The sequence below is a fragment of the Vombatus ursinus genome, unplaced genomic scaffold (genome assembly GCF_900497805.2).
Source record: "Vombatus ursinus unplaced genomic scaffold, bare-nosed wombat genome assembly UNPS02014910.1, whole genome shotgun sequence".
Taxonomy (NCBI): Eukaryota; Metazoa; Chordata; class Mammalia; order Diprotodontia; family Vombatidae; genus Vombatus; species Vombatus ursinus.
Genome location: NW_020954688.1, coordinates 296,827 through 315,643, shown reverse-complemented (window position 1 = coordinate 315,643; position 18,817 = coordinate 296,827). Strand labels below are relative to the sequence as shown.

Sequence of the window (18,817 nt, the reverse complement as noted above, 5' to 3'; positions counted from 1 at the left end):
AAAAGAATTTGGGTCCCATTTGTTTGAAGGGGAAATAATGAGGATGGGATATGGTCTCCAGAAAAGAAAAACCTTGGACTTTGCCACATGGCCAAATCTCTGGAGTTTGCTTGAGGCTATAATCCCATCAACTGGTCTTGTGTTATCACCTACACCCAATCTCCCAATTCTCTATTACTCTTAACCTAGCCTAGCCCTCCATTGTCTTACCTCCCTATGGCTTCTGGCCACTTCCCACCCTTAATCCTAGCTAGGCTCCATTCTCCCATGGCCAGGTCCCTGGCATTCTATTACCTCACTGTCCCCCCACAAACTACTTGGCCATTCCTAGATCCTTTCCTCAGTCTTTCTGTATATAAGGTCCATCTTGTCTCCATTAAGATGCTCAGATTCTTATAATCTAGCCACTGCTCAGATTCTTATAATCTAGCCACTAGCTCACTAATGTTCAAACTCCTTGAGAGTCTGCCCAATATGGTGGATCTTTAATAAACCTTGTCTTTGTCTGAAAAATAATGTTGGATGTTGAAGGATATGTGGGAAAACTGGGACACTAATGTTGGTGGAGCTGTTGGTGAAGCTGTGAACTGATCCAGTCATTCTGGAGAGCAATTTGGAACAATGCCCAAAGAGCAATCAAACTGTTCATACCCTTTGATCCAGCAATACCACTACTAGGTCCCAAAGACATCCAAAAAAAGGGAAAAGGACCAAGTTTTACAAAAATTTTATAGCAGCTTTTTGTAGTGTCTAAGAATTGGAAATCAAAAGGATGCCTATCAATTGGGGAATAGCTAAACAAGATGTGGTATATGAATATTGGAATGGGATATTATTTTGTTACAAAAAAAAATTATGAGCTGGCTGATTTCAGAAAAAAACTGGAATAACTTACATGAACTGGTGCATAGTTAAGTGAATAGAACCAGGAGAACATTGTACACAGTAATGGCAATATTGTTCTATGAAGAGCTGTGAATGACTTAGCTCTTCTCAGCAATACAATAATCTAAGACAATCCCAAAAGGCTAATGATAAAGTTTTTGCACCTTTTTTGATGAAGTTTTACCTGCCTCCAAAGAAAGAATTGATATTGTTTGAATACAGACTGAAATATGCTATTTTTCACGTTCTTTCATTTTTTAAATTCTAATTGAAAAAAAAAGAAGAGGAAAAAAAAGCAGTTAGGTGGCACAGTGAATAGAGCTCTGATCTTGGAGTCAGGAGGACCTAAGTTCAAATCTGACCGCAGACACTTGACACTTAGAAGTTGTGTGACCCTGGGCAAGTCACTTAACCCCAATTGCCTCAAAAAAAAAGAAGAAATTCTAATCAAGACTTCTTGTACAAAATGACTAATATGCAAATGTCTTACATAATTGCACATGTGTAACCTATTTCTGATTGCTTACCATCTCAGGGAAGGGTAAGAGGAGAGAGAGAGGGAGTGAGGGATAGAATTTATAACTCGAAACTTTAAATAAAGATATTAATACAAAAATAAATAAGCAAATGAGCAAGAAAATAAAGGGGGGGGCATGAAGTCCAGGAATAATTTCTATATTCTGTCTCTTCTAGTATTGTATATTCCATTCAGGAGGTCAAAAATTAGAAGTATATTGATAAGTTTGAAAGTGTCCAGAGAAAGGCAACCAGGTTCATGAAAGTCTTTTATTTCATGTCTTAAAAGGATACATTGAAGGAATGGAAAAGGTTTGACCTAATGAAGAAAAAACTTAGGGGAGGAAGGTAAGGACATGATACTCTTCTTTAAATATTTGAAGTCAGGAGGACCTGAGTTCAAATCTGGCCTCAGACCAAGCACTTGACACTTGCTAGCTGTGTGACCCTGGGCAAGTCACTTAACTCTAATTGCCTAAAAATACACACACACACACACACACACACACACACACACACACACATATAATTTGAAGAGAAATTATGTAGGAATAGACTTCTTCTGATTGGACCCAAGGAATAAAAAATATGAGAAATAGGTAGAACTTACAGACTTTTTAGGAAAAAAAATTCTAGTTTTTTAAAAAAAGGTTCCTTTTTCATTGAATGCTTCAAGCAGAATTGGATGATCACTTTTAGGTGAGGTAATTTTTTTTAAGTATGGTAGATTAGATAGTCTCTGAAATTCTTTCCAAATAGGGAATTCTGTAATTCTCTAAACCTACAAAAAAATTCCCAGGGAGTAGGTTTGTTTTATGTTGCCACTAGGTGCCACTTATTCAGAAAATAATTAATTAATTAATGCATGAGCCTTTTTGTCTATCGATCCAAAGCTATTATGCATGAATTATAGTTTTATATAATTATTAATTAATCCAGTTGTGAGATAGTTTTTAGAGAAATTAACAACAAAACTGCAGAACAATCTAAACACAAAGAAAAATATTTCTGATTATACCATTTAAACAATGTTTATGTCTATGTCTATCTCTTATGTCTATGCTGTTACATAATTAACCTGTGGTAATTAATTCATGGAGGTCAGTCCCCTGAAAATCTCTGTGTGTTGTACATATGTTATATTCTTGCTATCTTGAACAACTTTGAATGAGTTGAGAAACTTGCCTCACATCCTGACCATCACAAAAAAATGTTTGAGAGGGGTAGACAATAAAAGATATCAGTGCATTTAATTTTCATTGACTATAAAAAGGTATTTAAAATTTTTATAACTTCACTTTAAAGTCCCTCCTCCAATAATGTTGCTCTCAAGAATTTGTCTAAATGAAACAAGAATCCTTGAGATCTATGAGACAGATACTCCTTTTATCTCTATATCTCTATCCCTGTGAATGCTAATATCAAGTAAGGGAGAAAGCAAGACAATAATGTTTTATCAAAGATGCTTGCTGTCATGGATAATATACAGCATAGTGACTAAATGGAAGTATTCTTTGCAGAAGATTAGGTCCTACAGATACACTTGTCTGTGGGTGATATTGTGCTGATTGTGTCAAGCGCTGGAGTTTTCATAGTCACTCAGGGAAGTGCAGTCCTAACTTTATCTACAGAAGCAAGAAAAGCATGTGAAGGACATCTATTGTCATAGATTATGATGTGTAGGTGAAAAAACTAGTGCATCAATATAAAAATGTGTGTGTGTATGTTTATGTATATATATATGTATGTATATGTGTATATTTATATATACACATGTACCACATATATATTTATATTTGTATGTGTGTATCTTGAACATCTAGTGAATTTGGAGGGTCAGGGTCAAGAAATGGTATAAGTAAAGATGACTAGATTCTCTTTTAGAAATTGTGCAATTCTTTTAATGACTCCACACTTCTCCTTGAAAACAAACACCTGTATATTTAACATGAGTAAATATATCTGTGTCTGAGGATTTATATGCTTTTTCTCCTATCTTAGAAGTTTTGGGAGATAGAAGTGTAAATAATGAAGTGATTTCCCAGGGACCCTTAACAGAGTGGCAAATAAATGTCACTAGCCACGCAGAGTAGGGGTAGGTTATTGCCAGGGATGAAATCTTTTCTTTGAAGCTGTGAAAGGTCTATGAGTAATATCCCCTGCCCTATGCCTTTGTACAGATGTAAGTAGCAGCTGCCACAATGAAGCAAGTGGATTCTGGTGCAATTGAATAGAGAAAATAGAATAAACAACCATCAGATGCTACATTTAAAGAATTTTTGTAGTCATTCAAACTAGGGGGCATTCCAACTTCCAACTTGTGTGGATTATCATAAAAAAATTCAACAACCTAAAATTGCCCCCTTCCACAAGAGTGGAAGGATTCCAATCAGCATGGAATTCTCTGCTTCTTTCATCACCACAGAGGGAATGGGTGACGGTGATGCTTTACTGGGGAATATTTGGAACTGGAATGATGATCATATTTGCTTTCATTTTCTTGAACTTTTATCTAATTCTATTAAACTATTTATTAAAGTAATGACTGTGCAGAGCTTGATTTATGTAGCATGCATGAAAGTAACCAAAGGGGCACCACTAAGTAGGCTGGGGCATGGGTTTTGAATCGAATGCTAGATAAAAAGGAATAATATGAGTGTTGGAGAGAAACATGCAACATTGTGTGGGGGCCTTGTCCAAAGAAATATCTTTTTCCCTTTTTGAAAGTCTGTGGACTATTTTGTGAACTCTTTGAGTACTAGAAAACTCTTAAGATATTTCATTCTGACTGAGTTTTTCCCTTTTTCTTTTTTCTAATTTTAGAATATTTATAGGTCAAAAATCTATAATTGCTACAAGAACTTCTTTCTTGACCAGAAGAGCTATACCTCTGTTGTTTATATACTTCTAATGGTATAGGGACATTCAAGTTTAGTGAGAATAGTATCTTATTGATGCATTGATAGGTGACTTAGTGTTCACATCTTAATTTAAATTGTATATTTAAGCATTGGGATCTGTTGCATTTATGTGTACATCATGACTATGATTTGAGCCAAAATTAGCACTACATATACCCAATCTTTAGAATGGTTGGTGTGAAGCATTGGTATTGTGTCTTTATAAGGTACTTGAAATTTTAAGATTTAAGTTGCTATGAGGAAATTTATATTAAAAGTGTATTCCATTGTCCTGTGAATAACTTTCACAGCTGTGGTATATTTTATAGAGTATACAAGAAAACAGATATGGTCTGTGTTATGTAAATTTTCTGGACCAACAGTACATTCTTGTAACTTTAGTGATCAATTTTGAAAGGGTGAAAGCCATTGGTTGGAATGGAATGAAATTACTCAAAAAGTTGTGTCGAGATTTCTTGAGTAGAGTCAGACAGGCTCTGTGGGGTCATGTATAAAATAGCAAGCTTGTTCAAAACAGGAATTCTTGTGTTTGGAAGCCTAGAGAAGAGATCATTTCCAACAAAACCTCTGAGAAGGAATTATTACAAGGGAGGGGAGAGCAGAGAAGAGTCTTTATTCTTTATATCCTTGATGAGAGGAAGACTATGTGAAATGCAGAAGACTTGAACTAGAACAACCTCCAGAACAATCAGAAACATTGTTTGCATCTGTAGTGGAGGAAAATTAGATACAATGAGGAAAGGGATTTTCATTATTCTAGAAGGAGCCCAAAAGAAAGCTGAACTATGCCTAAGAGGAATTTCATGAGAGCCCCATGAGGTGGAGAAAAGAATTTCTAGCAAAATACTTCCAGGAGCTATTGACATGATATAAATTCTAAGCTTCAACCCACTTTCCCCTTGACTCAACATATATACTTGAGAGAGTGTGTTCTGGAGGGAAAAAATATACATATTTATGTATGTATAGATGTATGTATATGTATACATGCATACATGTGTGCATGAACATATACACACATATAAACACACATATGTAACACACATATACACATCTGTATGTGTGTGTTTATATACATACATATATATGTGTTTGTATGTGTGTATGAAACTGTTCTTAGAATATGCCACTTCAGCAAATACCTGTTCTAAAAGCAAATTTAGTCCACCTCACCAATTGATATCAATATCAAGTGGAGGTAGCACGCGGGTAGGGGTTTGTGAGCTATATTGCCAGGTGTGGTGGAAACAACCCCTCTGTTTTATCTCCTAGAATCCAAATGAGAGAAGTAGCAGATCTGGAAACCCACTATGAGGAAAGGTTAAAAGAAGGAACTCCAAAGCTGTGCTTCACTATCAATTTGATAGCTATATGGATTTAAGTGTCAGTTGTATGGATAAACTAGGAACTAATAAGGGGGCTAATACAATAGTCTAGGTTAGAGTTGATGAGAAGCTGAGTCAGGTTAGCGGCTATGCATAAATGAAGAAAAATGGATAGATGTGAGGTATGATTGAAAAGACTCAACAACTTATTTAGAATAAAGAATAGAGAAGAGTCAAGGATGACCCTGAGGTTAAAAAATCAGATGAATGAAAAGATGGTGGCCCCTCAACTCAAACAGGAAAATCTGGAGGAATTAGGGGTTTGGAGCATTTTTGACATGTTGCTTTTGAGGTGCTATAGCAGACAGGAAATTTTAAGAAGTGTTTATATACTGATCAAAGAAAAGGTCTCTCTTGGTTGAGACAATAATGACCTCTGCGTAAAAAACTCAGAGAGTAGAATTGCCCTATTTGTCTTTATATGCTGCATAACACCCAAGTTCTAACAACTGGGTAACACTTATTGTGAAAGATACAACTACTGTGCTGGTTCTGGGACAAAGAATTCAAATTTATATAAAAAACTACTTCTCTTAGCTACCTCAGTGAGGTTTTTATCCCACCCAAACTCATAATTCTTGGAGCTCCCCATGCAATTAACTTCCTCTAGAGCTGTTCCTGCAGTTAGAAGTATAAGCTTACTTTTTTTTTTGCCACTTCTCTCTAACTTTTAATCAGATTCTTTTTGCTACTACATTTTATCTTTCAGTGCTTTGCTATTCCCCATGTTCCCAGAATTTAGACACTTCAAAGTCAAGAAATGCCCACAGGACAACCAAGTTGAAGTGTCCAGCAGGCATTTGGTAACATGAAACTGGATTTCTGGAAGATTAATTATGGATATATAGTTTGAGGAATCATCTGCATAGTGGTAATAATACATGAAACTGATCAGATTATCACTTGAAAGAGTATAACAAGAAGAGAAAAGAAGGCCCAAGACACAAGTTTTCAGGTTTCATCAAGCATGAAAGCACACAACAGCAGCAACAACAATGACAAAAAGAAAAGTTTCATTGAATCAGACAGTTAGTCATCAATCTTTCAAGAGTGAGGAAAATTTATATAGAAGGGCAATTTCTAAACCAAATTATAAGGTAGACAAATTTCATCTTTGCTACCTTCAAATGGTGGAGGAAGTTTTAGTTATAAAATCTAAGAGAAGAGACCCAAAAAGTTTTCTAATAAAACCCATACTTGAACAAGGATTTGTTATAAAATATCCCTAATACATTATCATCCAGACTCTAGGTGAAAACTTTCAACAATGGGAAACATTATCTTCTAAGGCAACCTATTCCACTCCTCTGTTGGAAGGATTCCCTTGTTTTGAGTTGAAATTTACCTCTCATAGTTGTACTTAATATGCCCAAACAAAACTAGTCTAGTCTGTTCTATATGACAGTTCTTCAAGTATTTGAAAATAACAGTTATAAACTCCCTACATCTATTCTTCTTTAAGCCATTAATTTAAGCCTCCATTTTCTTCAATTGCCCCAAGAAGGGAATGGCATAGAATGTATTCACATGCTAAATATACAGATGTAGTGTCCCCTCTCTAACTCACATTTAAGGGTTTCAGACTGGGTTCCCAATGACTAACAATTCTCACAGGTTTCAAAGGTAGTCTATATGAATCCTCATTCCTAAAAGTATTACTTACAACCACAAAGTGAACTTCTTTTTAATAATCATCCAGGAGTAGGTAGAATCAAGATAATAGAGAGTCAGCATTTCTCCCAGCTTACCCAAAGCACTTCCTCCATAATAGCTTATAAAATGCACTATAACAAATCCTGATCAGGAAAAACAAGAAAAAAAATCACAGTGAGTCATTTTTCTAGCCCAAGGAAGTTTAGGAAGACAGAGAGGCTTATAAACACTGGGGTAGTTTGCTAAGTAGAAGCATAGTGCAGTATAGAATTTAGGGCTGAATAAACAGATTTAAGATTCATCAGAATAGAGATTATAATCTAATACATGGTAGATAATGTAATAACCAAGTGAAATAATATAGGTGGAGAAGAAAAGAGGGCCTAAGATGGAGTCCTATAGGATACCCATACTTAGTAGTCAGACTGAGAAGGAATGGTCAGATAAGTAGGAAGAAAACCAGAAGAGAGCTGTGTTACAAAAATTTAGAGAGAAGAGTATATCAAGAAGTGAGTGATTAACAATGTCAAAGACTGTAGGAAGGTCCAAAAGGATAAGGACTGAGAGGAGGTCATTAGATTTGACCATTAAGAAATCATCAGTAACTTTGGATTGAGTGGTTTCAGTTGAGTGATTATGTCAGAAGACAGACTGTGGAGAATGAAGACAGGAGAGAGAAAATGAAGTGGAGGTACTATTGTAGAGAGCCTTTTAAAGGAATCTAGTCACAAAACAGAGGAGAGATATAGGGAAAAAACAGAATGAATGAATTGATAAAGTGAGGGTTTTATGAAGAAGGGAGAGATGGGCATGTTTATAGGTAGTACTAACTAGTAGATGAAGAGACTGAAGACAAGTGAGAGAGCTGTGGGAGACAGGATGGAATGGAATCACTTATGCACATTGAATATTTTTGCCTTGACCAGGAGGAGGACCTCCTCTGCACTGTAATTTCCCTATCCCATTATAGAGAAATCTCTTTCCTCCTTGCAAGTGTTCTTCAATGGGACCTTCTTCTACCACTAAATCAAGATTTCCCTATTCTTTCTCCAGTTCATTCTCTTTGTTTACTACTTCACCTATACTCCTATAACCCCTCCTCTTTCTGAAAAACTACAGGAGATATTTTTCCTTCTTTATTTATGATTGATTTGATTAAGGTACTTCACATATTTCCCTCTACCTACTTCTCCCCTTTTATGCATTCTTCAATTCTGCATTTTGATCTGCAATATTGATTCAGTTGCAAATGTTGTGAGGCTTAGTTCATGGTAGTTCAGGCTTTTTCCTATACCATTACCTCAATAAATACCACCTTCAGGCAATAAATTCCACCAATTAATAAAGCCACCCATTTTTAAGGAAGATCTCACCTTTTTATTCTATCTTTTAAAGGAAGGGAAGCTTGCTTTAAATCCCAACTAAAGAGCTACTTTTTAAAGGAAGCCTTTCCCATCTCCTCTTAATGTTAGTGCCTCCTCTGTCTTATTTATTACTTAATTATTCTTTTTGGTACATATGTGTTTTTTTGTTGTCTCTTCCATTAGATTATGACCTCTTTGAGATCAAGAACTGTCTTTTGCCTTTTTTTTTTCTGTATCCTCAGAATTTAGCACAGTGCCTGGTACATTATAAACACTTAATGAATGTTTATTGATTGACTGAGGAGGGACAGCATTCCAGGCATGGGGCTAAGAAAATGCCCAGAGCTAAGAGTTGAAGTATTTTGTTCATGGAACATCATAGAGGCCAGTGTCACTGGATTGAAGAGTACATAGTGTAAAAAAGTAGGAGCTGGCTAGGTTATGAAAGCCTTTGAACACCAAACAGAGGACTTTGTCATTGATCCTGGAGGTGATAGGGAACCACTAGATTTTATTGGATAGAGGGATGAGATGAGTAGACTTGTACTTTAGGAAAATCACTTTGTTATCTAAATGGAGGATGGCCAGAAGTGGGGAGAGACTTGTGATACCAGATCAATCAGCAGGCTTTTGCAATAATCCAGAGGTAAAGAGATGAGGGACTTCATCAGAATGGCCAGTGTCAAAGGAGAATTGGGGACATAGTAAAGAGATGTTGTAAAGGTGAAATTGACAGTCCTTAATAACAAATTAGATATGGGTAGTGAGGGATAGTGAGGAGTCGAGGATGGCATGTAGGTGTGAGCCAGGGGGACTGAGAGGATGGGATTTCTTCAATAGTAATATGGAAGGTAGAAGGTGGGGATGATTTGGGGGGAAATAATAAGGTTGAGTTTGGAAATGTTGAACATAAGAGGTCTACTGGAAATCTAGGTTGAGATGTCTGAAAAATAGTTGGAGATGCAATACTGGAGGTCAGAGCCTAGAGATAATAATTAAATCCATAGGAGTTTTATTAGATCATCAAATGAAATAGGATAGAAGGAGAAGAGAAGAAAACCCTGTGAGACATCCATGATTAGTTAGTAGGCATAACTAGGATGTGTATCCAACAAAAGAGACTGAAAAGGAGTCATCTGATAGGTAGGAGAACCAGGAGAGAATGGTATCTAGAAAAACTAGAGAGAAGACAGTATCAAGGAGGAGAGGGTGATCAACAATGTCAAAGGCTACAGAATATTTGAGGAGAATGAGGATTGAGAAAAGGTCACTTGATTTGGCAGTTAAGAGATCTTTAGTAACTTTAGAGAGTGATTTCAGTGGTCAGATGATGATGTCAGAAGTCAGATTGCAAGGGGTTAAAAAGAGAATGAGGAGAAAAGTTGGAGGCATCTATTGTAGACAGACTTTTCAAGGAGAGTTTGAAAATAGGTGATGATGATGGAAAAGGAAATCTGCTGGAGGAGCTTGGATGGATTAGGATCATTTGAAGAGATAAAAGTTGTAATTAGCAACTAGTGTTGGTGAGGAGTGCAGCCATTTCATCATAGGAGAAAGGCGTAAAGGAGAACATAGTGTCAGAAAGCATATGAGTGATATGAGATGAAGAAGAATGGAGAAGAGGGACCTCACATGGAATGGCCTCAATTCTTTCTATAAAATAGGAGACAGGGTTCTTGGCTGAGGTGATATGTCAAAAAGGAGTCATGGTAGGTTTAAAAGGGAATAAAAAGACCTGGAAGAGAAACTGTGAAGAATGAGATAGTGAATTAATGAGGGAGGAACAGCTTAGCAACAGTGAGGGCCCAGGTGAAGCTGTGTAAGATAAATTTGTAATGGACCCAACCAGAATGGTTGTGTGATGTTCTCTATTCACTATTCTCTCTCTCTCTCTCTCTCTCTCTCTCTCTCTCTCTCTCTCTCTCTTTCTCTCTCTCTCATATTCTCTATTCATCAATGTGTATGTAGGATTGATGGTAGCAGATGTTGGGAGAAATCCAAGGTTAAGGCTTGTCAGGGAATAACTGACAAAAATGATGAGGACTAGGATCTCAAAAGAAGAGGACAGTGTAAGGTTGAACTGGTTCACCAAGTGGTCAAGATGGAGAAAAGAGGAAACTGTGTCTAGGACAGATTGATGACTTGGAAGAGAATTGAGAAGTAATGGGATTGGAGGGCATGGTGTGGATATAGAGTAGAGACTGGTAAGAAAAGGCATAGGAATAGAGAGAAGGTCTATTGCCTAGGATGTTTGCAAAGCACATGATCTGCTCATAATTTTTTTGGCAGGAATCCTCAAAATGCCTCTCTTCTATTAAATATCTATCTTTTATTCAGGATGATTAGACTCAGGTGTGCAGGGTATATCACCTCAGGCTACATTTAAAGCCCTTTTGTTCTTTCAAAGACGTAATTTCATTCCCTTCTGTGGTTTCTAGTTGGTGAAGACTAGCCTTAAATTATTTGAATTTTATTTCCTTTAGACATCTCCACTTCACATGTTCATGTGGCCTATTTGTGCCTGGGCTATGATAGAGCCTTCCAAGCTCATATTGTCTGATCAGCCACAGTTGAATATATTGTACCTTGACCTCAACATTGTGATGTCATTTTGGTCCTCTTCAAGCATGAAGGACAACAACCAATTTGAGGATCTTTCTTCTGGTCACCTACAGAATTTATTATTTGTCATTGGAATTGTAAAATTTAATCACTGTGTGTTTTGGAATTTTCATAACATTTTCTTCACTCCTGGAGCAACTTGTGGGTTCTTTCAATTGATACTTTATTTTCTGTGTTCATAAATTCTGAAAAACCTTTTGATTTGTCATGTTCTGGGTGATCTATATAAAACTAATCTCCATGCATCCTATTTTCAAGATCATTGTATTTTGTCTGTATAGAAATCATGCTTTCTTTTTTTATTTTAGTTTTCAACATTCATTTTTATAAGATTTTTGAGTTTAAGTTTTTTTCTCCCTCCCTTCCTCTTCTCCTCCCTCCCCAAGACAGCAAGCAATCTGATACAGGTTATATATATGTGAAATGATGTAAACATATTTCACATTAGTCAAGTTGTGAAAGGAGAAACAGAACAAAGGGAAAAGCTATAAAAAATGTGAAAATAGTTTTCTTTGATTTTTATTCAGACTCCACAGTTCTTTTTGTGGATGTTGATAGCATTTTCCACCATGAGTCTTTTGGAATTTGAATTATTGTATTACTGAATAGAGCTAAGTAGATAATAGTTGATCATCACACAGTGCTGCTGTTACTGTGTACAATGTTCTCCTCATTCTGCTCACTTCACTCAGCATCATGTAAGTTCTTTCCAGGTTTTTCTGAATTTTGCCTGTTCATCATTTTTTATAGCACAATAATATTCCATTACATTCATACACCACAACTCCCCAACTGATGGGCATTCCCTCAATTTCCAATTCTTTGCTACCACAAAAAGAGCTGCTATAAATATTTTTTTTGTGCCTTTAGGTATTTTTCCATTTTTTATGATCTCTTGGGGATACAGACCTAGTAGTGGTATTGCTAGATCAAAAGATATGCACAGTTTGTGTGCCCTTTGATTATAGTTCCAAATTGCTCTCCAGAATGGTTGGATCAGTTCACAACTCCACCAACAATGCATTGCTGTCCTGATATTCCCACATTGTCTCCAATATTTATTATTTTCCTTTTCTATCATATTAGCCAACCTGATAGGTGTGAGATGATACCTCAGAGTCATTTTAATTTGCATTTCTCTAATCAATAGTGATTTAGAGCATTTTATATGACTATAGATAATTTTAATTTCTTCATCTGAAAACTGCCTTTTAAAATTCTTTAACCATTTATCATTGGGAAATAATTTGTAATCTTATAAATTTGATTCAATTCTCTATATATTTGAAAAATGAGGCCTTTATCAGAAACATGGCTATAAAAATTATTTTCCATCTTTCTGCTTTCTCTCTAATCTTGGTTGTGTTGATTTTATTTGTGTAAACCCTTTTTAATTTAATGTAATCAAAATTATTCATTTTGGGATGTTGTCAGAGACCCATAACCTGTCTGAGGTTCCACAGCACTCTCCCATCTTCACACATCAGTGCAACCATGTGTGAGGGTATTTCTATCCATGTTGACCAGGCTGGAGTACAGATGGGCAATGCCTTCAGAGAATTATGTTGCTTAGAGCATGGTATCCAACCCAATGGCACCATCTCCAGTGATAGGACTTTAGGGGGTGGTGATAACAACTTCAGTATCTTCTTCAGGGAGACTGGAGTTGGCATGTATGTCCCCAGAGCAGTCTTTGTAGACTTGGAGCCTGCTGTAATAGATGAGGTTGGGACTAGCATCTATAAACAGCTATTCCATCCTGAGCAACTGATCTCTGGCAAGGATGATGCTGCTAATAACTATGCCATTATACTGTTGGGAAGGAAATAATTGAGCTTGTATTGGAGAGCATCTGAAAGCTGTTGGACCAATGCACAGGGTTACAGAGATTCCTGATATTTCATAGTTTTAGGGGTGGCACAGATTCAGGTTTCACCTCTCTGCTGATGGAGAGGCTCTCTGTTGACTATGGCAAGAATTCCAAGCTAGAGTTTGCCATCTACCCAGTCCCACAGGTATCCACAGTTGTAGTAGAGTCGCATAATTCTATCATAACCATTCACACCCACTGGAGCACTCAGATATTCCTTCATGGTGGACAATGAAGCAATCTATGACATCTACTACTGGAACCTGGATATTGATCGCCCTATGTACACCAATCTCAACTGACTCATTGGCCAGATTGTTTCTGCCATCACTGCCGCCTTGTGCCTTTGATATTGCTCTCAATGTACACTTTACAGAGTTCCAGACCAACTTGGTGCTTTATCCTCAAATCCACTTCCCCCTCATCACCTATTTGCCCATTGTTTCTGCTGAAAAGGCCTATCATGAGCAGCTCTCTGTAGCAGAGATCTCCAATGCAAGATTTGACCCCTCCAACTAAATGGTAAAGTGTGACCCACATCATGACAAATGAACAGCCCGTTGTATACTGTACAGAGGTGATACAGTACCCAAAGATGTCAATGCTGCCATTGCTACAATCAAGACAAAGAGAACTGGTGTCTCACTGGCTTCAAGGTTGGTATCAATTTCCAACCCCGAAGTGTGGTACCCGGTTGAGATCTGGCTAAAGTACAGTGGGCAGTATGCATGCTCAGTAACACAACAGCCATTGCTGAAGTGCAGACCCATCTAGATCACAAGTTTGACCTTATGTATACCAATCAGGCATTTGTGCACTGCTTTGTGGGTGAAGGCATGGAGGAAGGAGAATGCTCTGAGGCTTGGGAAGATTTGGCTGCCTTGGAGAAGGATTATGAGGGAGTAGGCACAGACTCTATAGAGGGCAAAGATGAAAGTGAGGAATTCTAGAAGGTATCCAGCAAACAAGCTCATCTGACCTATCCATCTTTTGTATCTTTCTTTTTCACTACTACCCCAAAGTAAAATCTTTTCTTGCTTGAAATAAAAGAAAATATGCATTTTACATTTGATAATGTTCTGTATGTCTTTTTGGTCATAAACTCTTCTCTTCTCCATAGATCTGACAGTTAATCTATTCCTTGCTCTCCTAATTTGCTTATGGTATCACCCATTATGTCTAAATAATGTACCCATTTTGACCTTATCTTGGTATATGGTGTAAGAAGTTGGTCTATGTCTAGTTTCTGCCATACTATTCTCCAGTTTTCCCAGCAGTTTTTCTCAGGTAGTGAGTTCTCATGTCAGAGGCTGGAGTCTTTGGGTTTATCAAACAGTAGATTCTTATAATAATTTACTACTGTGTCTTGTGTACCTAATCTATTCCACTGATTCTCCACTCTATTTCTTAGCCAGTACCAAATAGTTTTGATGATTTCAGCTTTGTAATATAGTTTTAGAGCTGGTATGGCTAGGCTACCTTCCTTTGCATTTTTTTTCATTAATTCCATTGATATTCTTGACCTTTTGTTCTTCCAGATGAATTTTGTAATTTTTTCCTAACTTTTTGAAATAATTTTTGGTAGTTAGGTTTGTATGGCACTAAATAAGTAAATTAATTTAGGTAGATTTGACATTTTTATTATATTAGTTTGGCATACCCATGAGTAATTAATATTTTTTCTAATTGTTTGGATCTGACTTTATTTGTGTGAAAAACTGTTTTATAATTGTGTTCATATAGTTCCTGAGTTTGTCTTGGCAGGTAGACTCCCAAATATTTTATATTGCCTATAGTTATTTTAAATGAAATTTCTCTTTCTATCTCTCCTTACTGAGCATTGTTGGTAATATATAGAGATGCTAATGATGTATGTGGGTTGATTTTATATCCTTCAACTTTGCTAAAGTTGTTAATTGCTTCAAGTAGTTTTTTAGTTGATTCTTTAGGGTTCTCTATATTATCTGTGAAGAGTGATAGTTTTGTTTCCTCATTGTGTATCCTAATTCCCTCAATTTCTTTTTCGTCTCTGATTGCTGAAGATAACATTTCTAATACAATATTGAATAATAGTAGTGATAATGGGCATCCTTGTTTCACCTCTAATCTTATTGCAAAGGCTTCTAGCTTATCCCCATTACAGATAAAGCTTGCTGACAGTTTTAGATTGATACTACTTATCATTTTAAGAAAAGCTCCATTTATTCATATACTCCCTAGTGTTTTCAATAGGATTGGGTGTTGTGTCAAAAGCTTTTTCAGCTTCTATTGAGATAATCATATGATTTCTGTTGGTTTTCTTATTGATATAATCAATTATGCTAATAATTTTCCAAATAGTGAACTAGCTCTGCATTCCTGAGATAAATCTCACCTGGTCATAGTTTATTATCTTGATGATAAATTGCTGTAATTTCTTTGCTAACATTCTATTTAAAGTTTTTGCATTAATACTCATTAGGGAAATTGGTCTCTGATTTCTTTCTCTGCTTTGGCCCTTCCTGGATTAGGAATCAGCACCATATTTGTGTCATAAAAGGAATTTGGTAGGATTCCTTTGCCTATTTTTCCAAATAGTTTATATAGTATTGGAATTAATAGTTCTTTAAATGTTTGGTAGAATACCCTTGTGAATCCATCTGGCTCTGGAGATTTTTTCTTAGGGAGTTCATTGATGACTTGTTCAATTTCATTTTCTAAAATGGGGTCATTTAAATATTTTATTTTCTCTTCTGTTAATCTGGGTAATTTATATTTTTGCAAATATTCTTCTATTTCACTTAGATTGTCAGATTTATTGGCATACAGTTGGGCAAAACAGCTCCTAAGTATTATTTTAATTTCCTCTTCCTTGGTGATAGCTTCATCCTTTTCATTCTTGATACTAGTAATTTGGTTTTCTTCTTTCTTTTTTTAATCAAATTAACCAAAGGTTTGTCTATTTTATTGGTTTTTTCATAAAACCAGCTCTTAGTTTTATTTATTAGTCCAATAGTTTTCTTACTTTCAATTTTATTAATCTCTCCTTTGATTTGCAGAATTTCTAATTTGTTTTTAAATGGAGATTTTTAATTTGTTCTTCCAGCCTTTTAAATTGAATGCCCAATTCATTGATTTCCTCTTTCTCTATTTTATTCATTTAAGCATTTAGAGTTCCCTAAGAACTGCCTTGGCTGCATCCCATAAATTTTGATGTATTGTCTCATTATTATCCTTCTCTTTGATGAAATTATTTATTGTTTCTATGATTTTTGTTTGACTCACTCATTCTTTAGGATTAGATTATTTAGTTTCTAATGAATTTTTGATGCATCTTTCCACAATCTTTTATTACATGTAATTTTCATTGCATCATGATCTGAAAAGGATACTTTTAATATTTCTACCTATCTGCATGGGATCATGATGTTTTTATGTCTTAATACATGGTTAATTTCTGTGTAGGTGCCATGTACTGCTGAGAAAAAGGTATATGCCTTTCTATCTCCATTCAATTTTCTCCAAAGGCCTATCATATCTAACTTTTCTAAAATTCTCTTTACCTCCTCCACTTCTTTCTTGATTATTTTGTGGTTAGATTTATCTAGCTCTGATGGAGGAGGTTGGGGTCCCCCACTAGTATAGTTTGGCTGTCTGTTTCTTCCTATAACTCACTTAACTTCTCCAAGAATTTGGATGCTATACCACTTGGTGCATGTATGTTTAGTATTGATATTACTTCATTGTCTATGATACCTTTTAGCAAGATGCCTTGTTTCTTTTAATTGGATCTATTTTTGCTTTTGCTTTGTATGAGATCATGATTGTTACCCCTGCTTTTTTTTTTTACTTCAGCTGAAGCATAATATATTCTGCTCCAGCCTTTTATGTTTACTCTATGTGTATCTCTCTGCTTCAACTATGTTTCTTTTAAGCAATATATTGCAGGATTCAGTTTTTAATCCACTCTGCTATTCACTTTTGTTTTATGGGATAGTTCACCACATTCACATTCACATTTATAATTAATAACTGTGTATTTCCCTCCATCCTGTTTTTCCCACTTTTTATACTTTTCTCTCTCCTTTCACCCTATCCTTCCTCACCAGTGTTTTGCTTCTGACCACTGCTTTCCCCAATCTGCCCTCTCTTCTGTCAGGCCCACCTCCCTTTTCTTTTCCCTTTCCCCTCCTACTTCCCTAGAGGGTAACATAGATTTCTCTACCCAACTGAGTGTGTATGTTATTACCTCTTTGAGTCAAATCTTATGAGAGTTAGGTTCAAACAATGCTCACACTCTCCCTTCTTTCCCTCTGCTGTAATAGGTCTTTCTTGCCTCTTCATGTGATATAATTTACCCCATTTCTTCTTCCAGATCCTTTTTTTTAAACCCCTTAATTAACTTTTTTTTATCATCACATCAAAGTCAACTTATACTCACACTTTCTGTATACTCCTTCTAACTCCCCTAATAGAAAGACAGTTCATAAGAGTTACAAATAACATCATATTTCTATATTTCTTGTTTCTATGGCTAAATTTGATAAAGAAAAATCTTCTTAAATTTTGAAATGTGGCTAGTAATATAGGGAAAATCAAGTGATGAATCTAAACATAGTTTCAATGGAAGTTACATACATGATCTATGCATTCTGAGATCATACCTATTCATATATTCAGAACCACTGATTCTCAGAGAATGAATAGGAATTTCAGAAGTTATCAAATCCAGTATTCACATTATTTGCTTTTTTTGACAGGCTGTTGGAAAAGGTTAGCATATGTTGCTTAGCTATTAACTTTGAAATTAAAAATATTTGAAATTCAAATACACTTAAATTTTCAAAATATGTGTGTGTGTGTGTGTGTGTGTGTGTGTGTATACATTATTGAAAGTAACAATACTGGTAAAGGACATTAGTTCAAACCACCAAATGATTAGAGTTGACAGTGGAAATGTAAATAGGAACCTAATTACCTAATGAGCTGATATTTCTCAAGATCAGGATAGTTTTTCTTTCTTTCTTTCTTTTATTTTATTTTTAATTTATGAAATAAAATAAGCATTTCCATAACATGGCACAATAAAAAAAAGATGATTGTACATGAAATTGCAAATCTACTATGTACAACTTGTTATTTCTTTCAAACATACAACAAAATTATCATGTAAAAAAATTTGATAAAAAAAACAAACAAACCAGTTACAAGTACCATCTTCCCATGGAGGGATGTAAATGGTTTAATCTTATTAAATACCATGTTGTTGTTGTTATTGTTGTTGTTGTTGTTTTCCTTTCCTGTTTAACTTTTTATGCTTCTCTTGAGTCATGTATTTGAAGATCAAATTTTCTGTTCAGCTCTGGCCTTTTCATTAGGAAAGTTTGAAAGTCCTCTTTCATTGAATGTCAGTCTGCTCAATTTTACTGGGTAGTTGATTCTTGGTTGTAATCCAAGCTCTTTTTCCTTTCAGAATACTATATTCCAAGCCCTCTGATCCTTTAATATAGAAGTTTCTAAGTCCTACATAATCCTGACTGCAGCACCTCGATAATTGAATTGTTTCTTTCTGGCTACTTGCAGTGTTTTCTCCTTGACCAGATCATTCTGGAATTTGGCTAT

The 18,817-nt window shown here is 35.7% G+C and overlaps 1 pseudogene; it reads left to right on the top strand.

Annotated features, from left to right (window-relative positions):
* The first annotated feature begins 12,840 nt into the window (after positions 1-12,840).
* On the top strand, positions 12,841-14,166 carry LOC114029155 (annotated as a pseudogene).
* The last annotated feature ends 4,651 nt before the right edge of the window (positions 14,167-18,817 follow it).